Source organism: Amblyomma maculatum, chromosome 9 (genome assembly GCF_055883805.1).
Source record: "Amblyomma maculatum isolate TAMU_Amacu chromosome 9, ASM5588380v1, whole genome shotgun sequence".
NCBI lineage: Eukaryota > Metazoa > Arthropoda > Arachnida > Ixodida > Ixodidae > Amblyomma > Amblyomma maculatum.
The window spans coordinates 132,642,208-132,660,367 of record NC_139352.1 but is presented as its reverse complement, the minus strand read 5'-3'; positions in this window follow the sequence as shown (position 1 = coordinate 132,660,367).

The following is an 18,160-nucleotide window of genomic DNA, read 5'->3' as shown; positions in this document are numbered from 1 at the left end:
GGGCGCGGTCTATTGCCAATTTACTGACAGCCCAGCGTGGGCCCATCTGGCTTGGGGTTCTCTGTGTCTCAGGTTCATTGGTAGTCGCTGAATCAGTTGTGAAGGAGTGGGGATCACTTGCCTCTGAATGCCCAAATACAGCAGCAAAGTGATGAGCAAGGTACTCAGCTGGTGAAGTCACTGGCTGATGCGTTGCAGGGTCAGTCAGCAGTGGCACAGGTGGGGCAGACCTGTCCAGAGACCTCACATACCACCAAAACTTTTCTGCCATACTCCTTCCCTCTTTTGACAGCAAGTGGATAGCGCGCAGGTTGTGGTCAGCTATTTTTGCTTGCACTAAGGCCTGGACCTTCCGCTTCAGCACTATATATAGGTCCCAAGCGGCAGTACCCACCTGACTGTCAGCTTCTTTCAGTGCTCTCCTATGCACACGATTGGCTTCCCGGCGCTCTTTCCAAGCAGCCTCGACCTCATCATCCCACCACGAGTTTATTGGGGCACGTGCACTCGGTCTGTCACGCACCATGTAATGTACTTCTCCACGACTGAAAACAGTGCCCCCATGAAGTCGTCATATGTCTGAGCTTGGCGCCTGAGTGAACTCTGTTCAAACTCCTCCATCACTGTGTCACTATAAGGTAAGTTCTGACCTTGACCTGTCGCTGCCTGACTGAGCTTCGCCAAGTGCAGGATCGACTGAAGTCAAGCAGCAGGCGGTTGTGGTCGCTCCCCACACTGCTGGCGCCCTCCTCGTCGATGGTGACTTTTTTCAACGCGGAGGTGAGGCCCGGGGAAAGTAAGGCATAGTCAATGGTCGTGGTACTGTCGCGAGCGCACCATGTGAACTGACCTTCGCATCGTGGGTGTAGGTTTGCGAGCTCAAGCTGCAGACCCTCAGCCAGTTGTATGAGGAGCTTGCCGTTCCCGTCCGTATACCCATCTAACTCATTTAGGTGCCCATTGAAGTCTCCTATTACTAACAGCTGCTTTCCTTCTGCCCAAGTGCATGCATCTTGGCAAATGCATTCCACAAGCTTCACATTTGCATCACAGTTCTGGTAAACTGAAAGGTAAACCACACATATTGCACTAGGCATACCCAATAAGTCTCCTGACATCCACAAGTGGTCGTTACAGGCACTAAAGTCCCATGCCTGCCAGCTCAAACACTGCTTCCAGAGGACACCAACTCCCCCACCTTTGCACATATTGTCCATTCTATTCTTTCCCACCCACATCCAGTCGTGATGGATGGGGGGCTCATCCATGTCATGCAGGTGGGTCTCGACACATGCGAAAATCGACAGGTCATCAGTCGCGAGCGCCCTGTACACTACAGCCCATTTCTGAGCACCACGGGCTCCATTGAGATTCAGATATCCCAACCTGAAACGGGGCCACTTCGGCCGATGCCCTCGGTGAGTCCGGCGTGTCCTGGGGTCCTCTTCACAGCCGGCAGGTGCCTTATCACGGGGTGCGGGTGCTTGACCTCCATTTTCAGCACTGTCCACTCCCCGTCCTAGCAGACAGATGGTGCTGCGGGGGCTATGCTCAATGTCGGCCTTCTCCACCACTTGGGTTGGGCAGTCATGACCAATCAGTACGTTGGCCGGGCCTTGGCCAACGCCTTCTGCACAGAGACCTCGATTATGTATGCTAGGTCGTCCTGTCGTAGGTGCGACCAATGATCCTTCTGTTGCCTTGAGCGATGTCGTGCTGCCGCCGTGCCACCTATAGCAGCTTCAAATCTGCATGTCATTTGCTCCTATGTGTTTTCTCAGTGTATCTACCTTCTACCACACCCTTCTGTGTGTCATGCATGAGCACTCAGCCGCACACTCGCTTGTTCACTCCAAGAGTTGACCACCCTGCATATAGAATAACAGGTAACAGCTGTGATGTGATGGAGAGTTTTTATTCAAATAAATGCCATCCTACGAAAAAATACCAAAAAATGTATGGTGATGCGGGCATGCTGTCGTGATATTTGGAGTGTGTTTGACAATAAGGAATATTGTGCCAGCCATATTCTTTTTGTGCTGTGATTCCGGCATTTTATAGACTGCCTTCTGCTTGCTGTATCTGACATTCCTTTTGACAAGTGTGTAAAAACTAGGAAGAGATGCCATTTACATGGCACTTCTTATAGTTACTCCATCTCCATGTAAAAGCCTTGATGCCAGTAGTACATCCAGTGGCTCATTAGAAAACCATGCAGACACACTGAGGGGAGTGTCCGGGCATAGAATTTATCTGCATTTTATTCCTGACATGCAGCAAATATTAGACTGATTACGCGGCCTTTCTGCGAATCGTAAGGATCGGAATGCAAGGCCTTGCAGGTTGCAATCTATGAGAGTGGGGCGGAAAGCGAGCACACGCCTTCCACGCGGGTGAATGGAAGCAGCAGACGCGGAGCAGTGAGGTGGTGGCAACCCCAACTAGGTGTGGAAAGGGTTGAAAGGCCATAAAAAGCGTGCTCTCCCTCGAGACGGGTCGTGCAACAGACCACTCATTTCATACAAGGAGCAGCTCCTAGATGGCAGGGTACAAATTCTGTACACAGAGGCGCAACTGGTTATTAGATCTCTACATTCCGCAAGTATATCCTAGATAGTTGCAACTCCTTTGGTTGGCTCATACACAAACCAGATTGTTTTTGTTTTTTTGTAGCTGACCAACCTGCATTCATTAAAAGAAACACTGCACTCTTCAGGGGGGTTTTATATTCTTTAGAAAGCCTCTGTAGAAAGCCAAGTCTAAAGCTCGTTATTCCACTTTGCCAGTGCTAACAGCTGGATCATACTCAAGAAAAGCAGGCTCCTTTCAAGTGCCTTCCTTGAGTCATTAGGCCACCCTGAATGATTTCACACAAGCTGCCACAACATCCTCTCTTTTGGAAATTAGCAAGTGCCGTTCAGAAAGTGGCTCAAACACTGCGGATAAATGCAGCAAATGAAAACAGGGTGCTCTCAGTCACAATTACTTGTCAGCATTGGCAGAAGGAACTGAAAACAAAACTCTACCAGCAGAGCTTTGTAGTAGTTGAGCCGGACACCAGGGAGCAACATGATGCCATTAGAGATGTATGTAGTGGGCGCCAAACAAGCCACGCTTTTCACACTGCACACTCCTCGTGTGTGGTCGACTTGCCAATACATGGTGTCAAAAGTAACAAAGATACCAGTGACATAAATGGACTGAAAACAGTGGAACCACCACGGAACCGACGGTGGCAAGAAGCAGCACAAAAAAAAGGCACTGCTATTGCATGTGGCTGGTGAAGAAGCCGTCAAAATACACAACACATTCGGAGTGGAAGGCCAGCCTAAGAGTAATGAGCGAAAGCTCCATTGTGTCAATTTATTTTTGCAACGCTTTTGCAGTTGCTGACTTCGCCTGCTTCAAAAACCTCTCTGTGTAGGCTTGCTCAAAGCAGGTGCCACTCTGGTGTCCTTTCACCATCAGCAGACTTTCTAGAGTTTTCTCGGAAACAAATGAGCAAAACTCCGAGTTTTGTGATATACGCAGATGATGTCACGATTTGGTCTGTTCATAAACAACTTGAGAGACAGAATCGGTATCTGCAAGAGGCTTTAAATACCATAGATGAGTTCGTCCAAGATGCAGGTCTAGAATTATCACCTCAAAAGTCCAGTTACATTCATGTTGCCAACAAGAATGGAAGAAAACAATTGGCAACATAAAGAGTCACCCTAAAGATTGGAAATCAGGCATTGGAAGAGGTGGATGAGTTGAGCGTTCTTGGCCTAGAAATTCACAAATCCAGCAAAGGAACACAATGACATCATAAGGTGAAAAAAGTAGCTGCAACTTCCTTAAACTTGATAAAACGCATTTCGTCTAGGGGAGGAGGAGCTCGAGCGGACATGGCAAGACGTCTTGTACAATTGGTGTTACAGCCGAGGATACTATACCAGGCCCAATTCCAAAGACTCACGAGGCAACAGTGGGTGAAATTGGAAACAACAAATAGAAACGCAATGCGCACTATCACGGCTTTACCAAAACTTACCCCTATCCCTATTCTCCAAGAGTTTGCACAGATAAATACGTTGACAGAATTAATTAAACAACGAGAGGCAACAAGGGATATGAAGCGAAAGTATGTTACGCCCATAGCATCCTTGTACAACGAAGTGGCAGTTCAAACACCACCAATGGCTGACCGTGGGAATTCACGACTGTTACGACAAACAAGACCACTCGGCTTCGTCGCAAAGAAAAGCTGGCATCTCGACCTCTGGTTGATGCACTTCCAGGTACCTGCATTGCATATACGGACGCATCAATTAAGGAAAATGTCAGTAGAACAGCAGCTACTAGTCCAACACACAGCGAACTAAAGGTAAATAAAGAATATGTTTCAGAATACCCGGACCCGCTTGTGATGGAACTCTATACAATTCGCGATGCTATGGAGGCCATAAATGAAATAGGTTCCATAATAGAAGCCCACATCTATGCAGACTCCTTAGCCTCCATAAAACAACTGAAGAAAGTGACAAAGACGCTATGTGTTACCCAGGAAATCCACGCACTCAATAAAAAAACCAAGATAAGCATCCAGATACATTGGACACAAGACGACGCTGAGAACGCTGAGCAGAGAAAAGTTGACCACCTCACACACGAAGTTCCAAACACTAATGCGCCCCCCACCAGGCTCCCTTTCGACGCCCGCTCCGCTGTTCCCATCTTAGCATCCTCTTTAAGCAAAAGTACACGTGCCCTCATTCCACGTGTACATTCCCACTCCCTCCTAACTTAACGAGGTTGGAGGAGGCTTCCCTTAGAATGATAAGAGCTGGGGCGGCCCTTACCCCGTCGGTAAAATGCCGATGGGAATCACAAGCAGACACCGGACCAACCCCATGCCCGAAGTGTTCCACACCAGCTGCAGAAGTGGATGTTCGCCACCTACTATGGACTTCTGCAGGGACAAGGGCATCAAGGACACAGATTCTGCGTGAAGTGGGACTAACCACAACAAGGGAAAAGGACTTTTCTAAATGGCTCATGGACAACGCTAAGAGCGGGAGCCTGCTCCGGTTCCTCACGGAAAACCATTTACATGAGTTTCTATAATATGCCTTATGGCAAGCTTGCATAAAAAAACCACCAAAGTTGTCCAAACACGTGAACAAAGGAACAGCCACTAGCCTGGCGGAGGCGGTATAAAGTTTTGGATATGGATTCGTGTTCTCCCGAGTAGACGATAGACGTCACTACAACGTTTGCAGCTGCCGATTATAATATCACAAATATGTATTGCCCTCTCGTGGCCGCCAAAGGTACCATAATAGTGTTAACATGACCTCCGAGATTACCCTTCCGCGTGTGTGGTGTTATCTCGGAGGCCATGATGTTAATAAATGACCGCACTTTTTTTTTTCCGAAAATAAAACATTTTTCGTAAATTTTCCGCAACATTCGTAAAATCGCAAGACTGGTCAAAATTCATACATTTTACGGAAAATTCGGAAGAGTTGCCAGGTATGCATGTGTGAAATGGCATTACTGCACTCCTGCATGAGGATGCAGAGCGACAGAATTTAGGAGTGAACATGCTATTGGTCGTCAATGACACTGACCAACTTCCAGCGAAATCATGCTATCCACACCATGACATTTTTCATAAAAGGAGAATCAAATGAAGCCCACAGGATTACACAAACTGCTTTGCATAAAGCCAGTTATTTCTAAAGAAGATCAATCAGGAACATGTATTGACAGCACAAATACATCAAAGTGCGTCAACCTCTAGATTCACGGAAGGATGTGAATTCTACAACAAGAAGGTACACATGATAATCCTTTATTACACCCAATATATCCCAGAGTACACCTCTAGCACCTGAAACATCTCTATGTGCAGGAGCCACTGACCAACTTCCGGGGAAATCATGCTATCCACACCATGACATTTTCCATAAAAGGAGAATCAAATGAAGCCCACAATATTACACAAACTGCATTACACGAAGTCGGTTATTTCTAAACAAGATCAATCAGGAACATGTATTTACAGCACAAATACTAAATGAAAGCTTGTCAACCTTGTGATTTACACAAGGATGTGAATTTTACAAGGAGGTACACATGACAATCCTTTGATACATCCAATATATTCCCAGAGTACACCTCTAGTACCTCAAACATCTCTATCTGCAAGAAAAACTCCCAACTCAATAACCATGTGCTCAGTAATCCAGCCAAAAACCAAAAGAAGTGGCCATGATAAAAAACAAAGAATATAAACTTTCACTTAAGAAATTTTATTCACAATAATTTTGGTGGTAAGTATACAAATTCAATACTACTAAGAATCTCGTGTCAGTTGAAATGGCAGAGAATGGACCCTAGGGGACAATGATGAGAAAAGATGCCATGCACATTTGTTGAATATTTAAACATTAGTGGCATTTAAAGAGTTTTACATAGCTCCCTTTACAAACAAGATGAAACAGAACACAGGAGAATAAAAAAACAATGAAGCACATACTTTTGTATGGCTAAACGGTCAGCTGGACAAGGTAAGATATGCATCACAATTCTTAAAATTAAAAATATTCCATCATATCAACTAGATGGAAATAAGCAGCCCCCATTTGGAGAGTACCAACACAAACAGAAAAAGAGAACTGTAAATTCACATCACAACCGTCATAGAAAAAAGAACCTACTGATGGCAACTGAGGAACAGCAAGCCATTTTTTTGTAAGGATCAACTTCCGAGATTCAAAATGTAGATGTCATAACCACTATTTGTGCTTCAGAAAAAGAATGGCTAAGACAGTAGAGCAAAAGCAATTCGTTATAATATAAAAACATGACATCAAAAAAAAATGCACACGTTTGTAGTCAATTCACTTCATCTCTACCACTGTTCTTGAGCAGAGAACTAATGCTCTTAAAAACAACATGAAGAGACATCTCGCAAATGTTTTACAAATGAGACACAAGCATAAGGTACAAAAACACTGTCTTCTTTAGCTTTCAGGAACTATTGGAAGGAACAAACCTCCGAACAAAAAATTGCAGCTAAACTGGGAAACATACAATGTAAAATGGCTGCCCGATTCTGATGTAGCCGACAAGCTGCCCTGCCCAGGACACCCAGGAGGGCAGCTCTTGACTTATAGAGTGTCCTCAGTTGTTGTGAATAAAGCGGACAGGTCTAAAGGGGCATGAAACTAGATCAGGTGCCTGGAAACTGCAAACTAAAAACAATATTCAACATAAGCTTTGTGACGGTCACTAGCAAAGACTTACGACCGTAGTGATGCATAGCAGAAACTTAGGGGGAGATTTTCAATGAGACCTCAGCTGACATGAAAACAGCATGCTCGAGAGAGATTTGTCCACATCCTTAAAAAACACGAACTAGACAACAAGCAGGAAAACTAATCCTAAATGCACTGTGTTCTTTTTTTCTTCCTTTCTGTAACGATGAATACCAGCTTAGCCAACCTTTCAAATCAATATATTAAGGGTTCTGCCAATGTTATACATTGATTTAAAGGTTATATACTTTCTGTAATACCTTTCTGTAACGATGAATACCAGCTTAGCCAACCTTTCAAATCAGTATATTTAGGGTTCTGCCAAGGTTATACACCGATTTAAAAAAGCTGCTGCACAGTTCACAAAATGATGTCTTCTAATGACATGTCACCTTTATAAACTTTGAATACAGTCAAACCTTGATATACCGAACAGCGCGGTGATTGCAACATAGTTCGATATAGCCGGAATTCGATATACAAAATCACGTAGAAAACGCGTCAAAAACTAGTACAAATCAATCAATGAACCAATCGTGGCACAGTGGCACAATAAATACTCACTTGAAGTTTCAAACAAAGTATTTATTCCTTTGGCTTAGGTACTCTAGCAGCGTAGCTTGCTTCAAATTGGCAACCGCGTGCTTAACCACGGCGTCCTCAACATAGTCTAAACGGTCCACAAGCGATAGTCCAGCGCCTTCTATTGCGCCGCAGTAGCGGCGTTCAAGGTCCAAAGCAGCTACAGCCTCAGTTGCAGTCGGGAGCGGGGCAGCGCTTACGGGATCAACCTCGGCAGCGTCTTCGTTTGGCCGCTCAGCAGTAACTTCTGCCGCAATCTCTACATCTGTCAACTCCGCCACTGTTCCGGTGGTGTCATCACCGCCAACGAAGTCATCAATGCACATGCTGTGTGGCTCAGCACCGACAAAGCGCTCCAACTGGCTCCAGGTTTCTTCGAGCTGGCATTCTTCCTCTGTGCCGTCGTCCAACGCTGATTCTTCAGTTGCTTGCTTGGAAGCTTCTTCAATGCGGCTTACAAAACCCGCATGCCGAAAGCAGTGAACTACTGTCGACTGCTTGACGCTGTCCCACGAGGCTTTCAGCATTTGAATGGCACCCAAAAGGTCTATCTTTAGCTCTTGGCCCATCCGCACCTTGAGAAGCAAAATGTCGATCAGATCTGATTTTCATTGTCATTGTAGGTTACGTTAGGCATTGGTGCCTTGCTGGCTTTTTATGCGCAGCTGGGCGAGTCGTCGGGCTGCTTCTGCACGCTGAAGGTAGGCAGTGACACTGAGGCTGTCCTTTTCCGCTACATGTGGCATCAGCATGACATCGAGTGCTGTATTAAGGCGAAAGCCTTTAAAGGGAAACTGCACCGATTGTAGATTTTGATGAGTTTCAAGGAATCAAATGATTACAGCTTCCAGGTTAAGCATGCAAGATATTTTCGCGCTAGCATTTCAAACAATGGCGCAAATAGCGATTTAAACCGCTTCAGCTATCGAGCTTCTCCTCACCACACAGCGACGCTTGGGGGGCACATAATGACATCATTGACGGCACCAGTATGTTTCCCGCATAGAATGGCTTGGTTGGAAGAAGTAAAAACAAGGCTACCAAAATTGAAGGCCCAGAAACATTGTTTGATGGCATCAAAAAAGGCACCGCATGATGTGGGCGAAGGTAACGTAAAGAAAAAATATTACCGTCCGTGATGTCATCATCGAGCTTCTACGCAGTCCCTCAGTGCTGTGAGGAGAAGCTCGAATTGTAATCGTTGATTACTTCATCAGTTTTAAAGATAGCACACAAACACTTGCAAGCATTACCGACAGCTTATGGAGAGTCAAATTCTTGAATGTCGCAGAATTCTCGAAAAGTGATGCAGCTGCGCTTTAATGGCTCATACTGTCGGCGTTCGTTCGGTCACAATATAGCTTTCAATCAAATTACATCACCTGAAACCGAAACTAATGTCATCGGAAAGGTAAAAATCCTGCATCCACCGGGAATCGAACCTGCATCCCTCGCATCGCCAGCCTAAGCTTTAACCAACTGCGCCACGCCCGGGATCGTGAACTGCACATATATCTTGTCTACAGTGATTTGGTTTGGTTTGGTTTGCGGGGTTTAACACCCCAAACCGACTCAGGCTATGATAGATGCCGTAGTGCAGGACTCCGGAAATTTCGACCACCTGGGGTTCTTTAACGTGCACTGACATCGCATAGAACACAGGCGGCCTTGCTTTCGTCTCCATCGAAAAGCGGCCGCCGAAGCCCGGTTACGATCCCGCATTCTTGGGAACAGTAGTCGAGCGCCGTAACCACTGCGCCACCCCGGCGGGCCCTCGTATATCATGAGGATGAGTTAAAACGCACATCATAATTCTCCTTGTCAGCGTGATGCTAATGCGGCCACTCCCCTTTGTAGCGAGGGATCACAGAGTTCTTCATTAGGCCAATAAATAAAGGAGTAGAAAAAGAACAAAAACTATACCAACTGCTGTGCATTGGTCAAAAGTCCAGAAAAAAGAAATGAGGAAGGAAAAGGGGGGAGTCCTTCAACAATCTTTTTGTTTACGCCACCAGTCAAGGCGGTGCTTTGTCACCTCTACTGCCCTACCCAGGGTGTGCTCTTTGGGTGGTGACATCGACTGCAGACCATGTGCTGTCGAAAGAGTCTCCATTAGTGCTGATGTCGCAGTTGTAGGGGGGAGGGCCACAGTTTCGGGCACTCGATCGCAACATGCTGTATGGTTTTATCGGCTGCGTCGCACTCGGAGCACTTGTGCGCAGAAAACCACTCCGTGCCTCGCAGAGTAACCCGCTGTCGTCCGCTGTCTCGTGTGTTGTAATAGATGTTCTTATTAGCGATCGTGTGTTTTGTGCTGGAGTCCACCGCCAGGGATGACTTTGCCCGTGCTTCGCTGTGCCATATCTTCATTTCTGCTTCTCAAACCTGGTTATGGATCTGCTCTCTCCACGCAAGCTGGAATATCTCCAACAGGCCGGCTTGTGGAATTCCGTACTCCTATGCCAACCTTCGCGTTCAAAGCATCCATCTGGTGTTGGAGCACTTGAGTACGATGTACTTGTATACCTCGCTGGACCATCTATGGCGAAGTGCTCAGCCGGCGCTGCAAGGCAAGCTTGGCGGTTGTCTCACATGCGACGATAGTAGCGCTGACAATGACGCTGCAATTAGTGATAATGACAATGACGGCATTAGCAATGATAACGGTGCATTTAGTTAATAATGATAATGAGAGCAAACGGATGCACCATGTGCACCAGCAACGCTCAGCCTTTCGCACTTCTGCAGTGTAGATTCCACAGTGCTTTTGGAATTTTCGGGCTCCCTGCCATACACAAGGTGGAATGGAGTTGACCTGCTTCTCCGCTCCTAGCCGGCAGCAACAGCGCGGCAGGCTACTGTGCTGACATTAAAGCGAGAAACTAGTTACATCGGCATAACTTTCAGGCCGACTGACTGTTAATGCATGCAAGGAGGACAATGCCACGGACAACGGGAAGTGGGTTTTTTACACGACAGATATGATGTGCTTCTCGCTTTCTGCAACGATAATTAGTCTGAAGAAGCCTTTGGCCCTTTGCTTCGGCATTGCGAGTCAGGTAGTCAGTTGCTACTATTATCCAGTTGTTGCTAGATGTCAATGTCGAGAAATGACCTAGTAAGTCCATGCCGATCTGTTGGAATGGCCTCGCAAGTGATTGGTTTGGTTGTATATCCTGCAGTCTTGTTAGCAGTGTTCGGTGACGTTAGCAGTCGCAGCAACTCCTGACATAGTGCGTGACATTAGCAGATAGACGAGGCCAATATGGGCATTTATTATTTAACCTGAATGCGACTCAGTGTAAAATAAAGTTTAGACGCCCAGCTGTGGGCTCATCATGAGGTGCCTGTAGGATTTCATCGAGAAGGCCCACAGGGACAATTAAGTAGGCGGTCAGGGTGCGAACGCCATTATAAAGCGCAAGGGAGGCTAGTCCACGTTTGAACACTCTTAAGTGGCAAGGATGACTTTCTTTCAAGGTAGTCGAAGTCTGAGTGCTGAAGTTGCGTGAAGTAGGCCCCAAAATAGCATCGTTATTGTCTTCTTCCAGCACTTTTGGACAGGGGCTCGTGAAAAGCAGTACCATGTGTGCGTGGCCAAAATAGGTGTTTAGAGCAGCTCTTGGAGCAAGCAAATATGCTTTTTGGAGCAGCTAAATGGAGCAGAAAGCAGGACAGACGTTCTGAAACGGCTATGGAGCAGAAATGTTAATGTTTTATAGCAGAAATATCGGTTTTTTGAAGAAACTTCAGAGCATGTGGTCAATTAAATCTCCAATAAGTCATAAAGGCCTTTCTACCCTTCTTGGCAGCAGAAGTTGTGCTGCTTACAAACAGGCCCGCTGTGTTCTGAAGATGTTTTACTGCAGACTGACTGTAACCAACATGTGACCAGCGTGCAGTTTAAAGGCCCATTCACGATTGAGGATTGCAAAGGGTGTGCGATTAAGGAACCGCTCAGACTGACCGATGTTCACACTTGCAAAGGCAAACCGTGGGTCGCTTTCCCAAATTGGCCTCATTCAGAACGAGACTTGTCGACCTTGACTGCTCACCAAAACAGAAGCCGGATGTAAACCGAACTTCGATTCATATCAACTGTGTTGCTGATTGGTTACCGATTTAAGACCAGGAAGGAAACGTTGGACATGTGCCTTTTTATATATGGGAGCGCTTGTTGCTAAACAAGCTAACTCTCAAAACATAAGAATAATGTGCTTCAGATTGTATGCTTAAATAATACAGCATGAGCACATCTATTTTGGCCTTCTCGACAATCTCTAGACGAAGCCCAAAACAAGTCCAAGGATCGCTAAGGTTGCACACTATAGTGAAGGCTTGCCAAAGTAAAAAAAAATATGCGAATGAAATATTTTTGCTGAAGAAAGAAAAAGGCTCTCAGTGACCACAATCCACGGCATGCATGCAAGAGTGCCGCAGTCACCATGAATAGCAGAAAACATGGGGATGATATCGTGTGATGTCAGTGCCCAAGGTTGCCAAACCATAAAGCTGCTTTCGCTATTAATAATAAAAAAATCATTATAAACTATCTACTGCACTGAAATCTCAAATTTCGAGGATTTATAATTAACATGAATGGAGTGAAATGCAATAATCAGTTTATGCTCAAATTTTAGCTGTCATGACCCCTTTAAGTGAATATAAATAGTTCAAGCATATGGTACCAACATAAGAAACACTACAGAATTATATGAAAATGTCATTGAACTATGAGCACGTGAATGATTAAGCTGCTAAATTTGAAAATAATACACAAGACGCGGGCAGAGTCATTAGCTCTTAGTTTAGTGACTTCACATAAAAACAGAACCTCATCTGGACGTAGAACTTCTCTATGCGAAGAGTAATTTTTCTGTCATGGGCAGAATATCCAGGCTCGGGAACCTCAGGGCTTTTCAAAAACATCGCAAAATTATGAATGTTGCTTGTCTTAACCTCAATTATTGAAATGAAATAAATAATTTAAATAAATCGAATTTTCCAGCGTGTTTACGAGCTTTGCAAGCTCTGCAGACATATAAAGAAGACCTCGGTGGTCCAAATTTGAGATGAATTCTTTTTTTTTTTGTTTTTTTTGCACACATAATTTGCTCAAAATTAGATACAGAATAAGTACTACATTTTGATTTGTGCCTGAACTTTCGAGCCACATATCTTGCAATATACCGGGTGCACGAGGCATTTGAGGATGCAATGTTGGCTTCAGGCAGAGAATATCTCCAGCAAATATATATATTTTTTCACCAAACTTTTGGAGATATTTCTCTTACTGTTTATTTTCACATTACTCAATGAATGCGCCACTTGCAGCAATAACCAATTCAATTCGGCTTCGGAAATGGCTGCATGCACGGATCAGGTGGTTCTTAGAGGTACTGCCCATTGAGTTCGCAGTGGCGACCTTAAGAGTTTTTTGTATTATGTGGCCTTTTGTCGGCTTCTCTCTCAACGACGGCAGTGATTTCAAATCTGGACAACTAGGAGGCCACAAGTTGGGAGTGATGTGGTTATTGGAAGTTGTTGGCCAGCCACTCGTGGGTGACGTAGGCGGTGTGGACGAGAGCCGAATGTTGCTGAAAGACACAAGGTTTTCCTTTCGAAACAGTATCAGTCCAGGGCTTCACAACGGTCGCAAGCACCTCTGCGTACTCGGCAGCATTAACGCGCAGTCCTTCTGCAAAACAGTGTGGCAGCATGACATCACCCTTGTTGCCGACGGCTGCTGACACCATCACAGACAGAAATTTTGTCTGCAATGCTGTCGGCACCTCATTACCGCTTCCGTAAAGCCATCTTTCATTATGGCAATTAGCTTTTTGGTCTTGATCGAAGTTCTTTTCATCTGAAAGAAAAAAAAAGCATTCCAGGCTCTTCAGCTTGCCTAGCAAGCGCTTGTACCAGAGCAGACGATTCTCCTGACCTTTACCAGAAAAGAATTGCGGCCTCCTCATGACACAGAAATGGTACCTCACGTCCTCGTGCACAGCAAGCCTGACAGCTGACTCTACGACATCGAACTCCTTTGCAATGTCCCACATTGACATCTCTGGGTTGTCACTCACGATGACTTGCAGCCTCTGAAGAAAATCAGGTGTTCTGACGACGTCTGACCGCTGACTGTGCTTTTTCCTTTTCGCCACAGATGCCACGTCACCGTCACAGCACATCAGTTCTGTCCGCACTTTGTTAACGAAAGGCTTCGCAACATTCAGAAAGTTGGCAATTTCCAAGTCGCTGTGGCGCACGGCCAGTGCGATGAGGACTGCATGGCGTTTCATTTCCTGTGTCAACTTGTACGCTTCCATTATGCAACAAACTGCGCAGTATAAATGATAAGGGGTCAACCAACAAAGAAGCCGCATGCCTAGATACATATGCTGAGCCTGCTGGTGTCTATGGCGATAAGGAGTAGTAACCTCAAATACCTCATGCACCCAGTGAGCTACGAGACTGCTATAACTGTGCCTAGTGACGGGCAATCAAAGTAGCTTCAACGTCCTCGAGCCTTCCCTCGTGAAGCAAGTGGTCAAATTCATCATTCGCAAAGAACACGCAGTGAGCAAAAAAAAAAAAGAGAAATTACACGCTCTCAATTTTTGTTTGAAGTTTTCAGGTGCAATCAAATCCATTCGCTACAACCCATCATGCTTCGAAAATCTTAATGAAAAGCATGGGTAAAAAATTGTTCAGAGTGCAATACGAAAGACCTGCAGTAGGCCTGCAGTAGACCTGCAAGTAGTGCTAAAGGAACACTGAAAGAAAAAAGTAGGCTTGCAGCGATGGTATACTGGCTCCTAATCACAAAAACACCACTTTCACTGAAAACAAAACTCTTATAAGGTAGAAAAAAGAGAACAGAAATGCAGGCATTTCAGAAATACAGAAATCGCAAATGCATGCACATTGACATGCAAGGGATCCCGGAGGCTGCCTAACATGTAGTATGGTTGCATGTTTGAATTGTTAACTTTTGTTTCAAAAATGGCAAAAAGACAGACTAAATATTGGAAGCCAAAAATAAATTTGCGCTTGGCAGTGCCACAGGCAGTCAGTTTTGTTGTGGTATGTTTTGGTTCTTCGAAGTCACAGCTATGCATTTGGCATCACCACATGGTTTCATTTTTGATATACATGCTTTGGTTTACAAGTGCGGAGCAGCAGAGTTTTCCTCTGATGAAGTTCATGCCTCAGTAAGCGCTTCTCTATTGAAAAATCTGGTATGAAATGCACACAGGATTAAGTTACAACTTACTGGGCAGAATAAACCTGCACAGACCCGAGTGGAGCTGGCAAAGAAAAGAAAGGCTTGAAAAAGTAAGATTTAAATTGCATGGGTGCTTAAGAAAAAAAAAAGCGACAAAAAAAAAAGAAGAAAAAAAAACGGCCTCGAACAGGATTTAATTCTAAGTCCTTTGGAGTTTTAACTGAATGTCTTAGCCATTGCACCACACGAACAGCTGAGACCTCTCGCATTACATTACTTGTGTAGTGCAATTGCATTTTTTTACACACATTTTTCACTCACCGCTAAACAATTGCATCCCAAGTGTGCTGAATGCTTTTGCTGGCTGTTAATGTGTCACCGATGTCTCATATCTATGATAAGCATAGGAGTTTGCCAAACTATCTCGTAATATTTCTATTTCTCTATTTTCTGCTGTCCCAGCGTGCATGCACAGACCTTACTGGCACATCAGTTTGCCATCTGCAGGGCAGCGACGCTAGAGTACAATACATAAGGTGTAGACACTCAAGGAAGCATTGAGCGAAAGGGAGCTCAGTTGGTTCATATTAAGAAATACAATAGTGAAGGAAACTAAATAAATTGAGCAAAACAGGCCCTGTGTACCCTTTTTTTCCTTTAACTTTCTGCCACAATGCATTGTTCACCCCTTGCTGCTATTCAAAAAAGACCATCTGTAGCAGTCTTTACTCGTCACTCGTGATGGTAGCTCGGCAATGTCTGTGGCCGCATCCATAGCTTCGCTAGCTACAAACTTTGCCGCCACGCCGGCGCTCGTACATTCTATCCTGTTAGTCAAGTGACCTCAACTCTAAAAAGCACCGCATGCTCTGTGGGTGCAAAGGTCAAGATTCACTGCGAGAACTTTGGAGTCAAGCTCAGGATCTATGCCTGGTGCAAACAAATAGACGGCTTTGGCGAACTGTAGCTTTAATTTCAGCTGCTGCTAGATTGCACTGCTCGCTATGCATCAAGAATCACGGAGTCTATGTCTACACCATCAGTTGCATCATTTTCCCAAGTCTAAATCCCTTGGAAGGAAAACAGACCTCTTCAACTTCAAATCGAAATATCTCGGCAATAAATGTGTCTTGCTGCCGGACAAGTGACAAAAAAGTCACGAAACACTGCACTACTGGAATCTGGCAACAAAAAATATTGTGATGGGTCCCATACTGCAGAAAATCTGGCATCCATGAAAAATTATGGGCATGTATCTGGTAAGTGGCAGGAAGGTGACGCAGCACTGCAATGACTGTCCGTCAGGTTGTGTGACAACACAAGGCTACATGACATGACCAAGTCAGCAGGTGCTGCCACACAGGGTGCTTTTTATGGTATCAAGTTAAAAAGGAAAACAAAGAGAACATCGCTTGGAGCAATTACGCACCACTATTTGTTTCTTGCTGGTGTATCCGTGACAAAGGTGCATGCAGGGCTACCTGGAATCACTTGAGGCAAATCCTTGAAGCCTTTGTTATGAAATATTAAATATTGCAGAGGTTCAGCTCTCTTTGAACCAAGTCAAAAGCATTAGCCATTGGCCGGTGCCGAATTTGTAGCTGCCGCTTCAGTCTTGGCTTGATTCCGCATTTGGTAAGCTTCTCGGCAATAGGCTAGTCTGGCTTCTCGTTCGATGTCTTGGCAACCTGTCTGGCATGGTTGCAGTCTCTGTCTTTGGCGCAAGTGGATTCCTTTACACCACACTGCCTCCTTTTGTCATGCCGCCTGGTGAATTCACCCAACACTATGCTCGCGGTCTCGACTGCACTTACCCAGAAATGTTTTAAAGCAACGAACAGAATATGGGCGCACAAAACCAGACAACAGAACATGTTGGTGCCGCTGCAAATGAATGAAAAACGAAATAGCTATTAGAAATGACAGCAGTGCCTACTCTGCTGGCAGAAATCTTGAGCAAAAATTTCTCATCAATTGGCCCTAATTGGCTATACAAGGCCATGCGACATTTTCCCATGAAAATAGCAGTGACTGAAATTTTTCATACTTTCACAATCATCTTCTAGCAAATAATGACCTCCTTTTGTTTCGTACTACATGCGCCATATTTTCAGCAAATAAATTGCAATGCTGTTTGTACAGCAAGCGACTGCAGGCAAGGGACACGTCTGGGTGATATTTTTGAGGTAGTCGTGTAAGCAAGTTTCCAGGGCAAAAAAAATTATGGCATGTAATTTCTTCCTAACAAAGATAACCAAAGTACTGCCTGCTGAGAACGTATTCTCGGCAAATAATTTCAACAGTGTATGGAGCAGAGCATGAATTCGGGCAGCCCGAAAACCTGGGCCGGGCTGGAAAATTGCCGTTTTTATGGGTCTGGACCTGGCTCGGGCTTGACATGCAGGCCTGGGCTTGCAGCTTGCAGTGGCGGAACGAGGCCAAGCTGGATAAAGCTGTGTATGGCTTCTTTTGGAGACGGAATTCCAGCACTAAAATCATTCCGGTGGTTTATGAATAAACCACTACTAGTACATATGTTGACAGAGAATTAGAGAAAGCTCATTTGTAAACAGAGTTTAATCAGTGCCACTCGGTGTTTTGTCCAAGTAATTTAGTACGAACATGCCGGGCTGCATTCAATGACACAAGTGAAAAAAGTAAAAAAGGAAAGGCTCAAAACTCGATAGCGAACTGTACTACAATGGAGGTGTTATGAAGTGCTGTAACCTGTCATGCATGACACAGCCCGTTTTGCATAAGCACGTGCCTACTGAAGTACTCAACACCATCAGCTTAGGATTTCTCAGAAATCAGTGAGCAAGAGGGCAGCTTCTAACCTTTGTGTTACCGCTAACGGCTGGACATTTGAAGCCTTATAACAGCCCCTGGACAAGGACCTTCAATTGACTGCTCGGCAGGCAGCCATCTGTTCATAAAAATTCTGACTGTCTGCTTGCCCCCCCCCCCATTAAAAGAATGTCTCTACGCTACCAAAAATGCTGTAGGATAAGAGCTTATTGCTTTAGGAATCTTTACATATCCA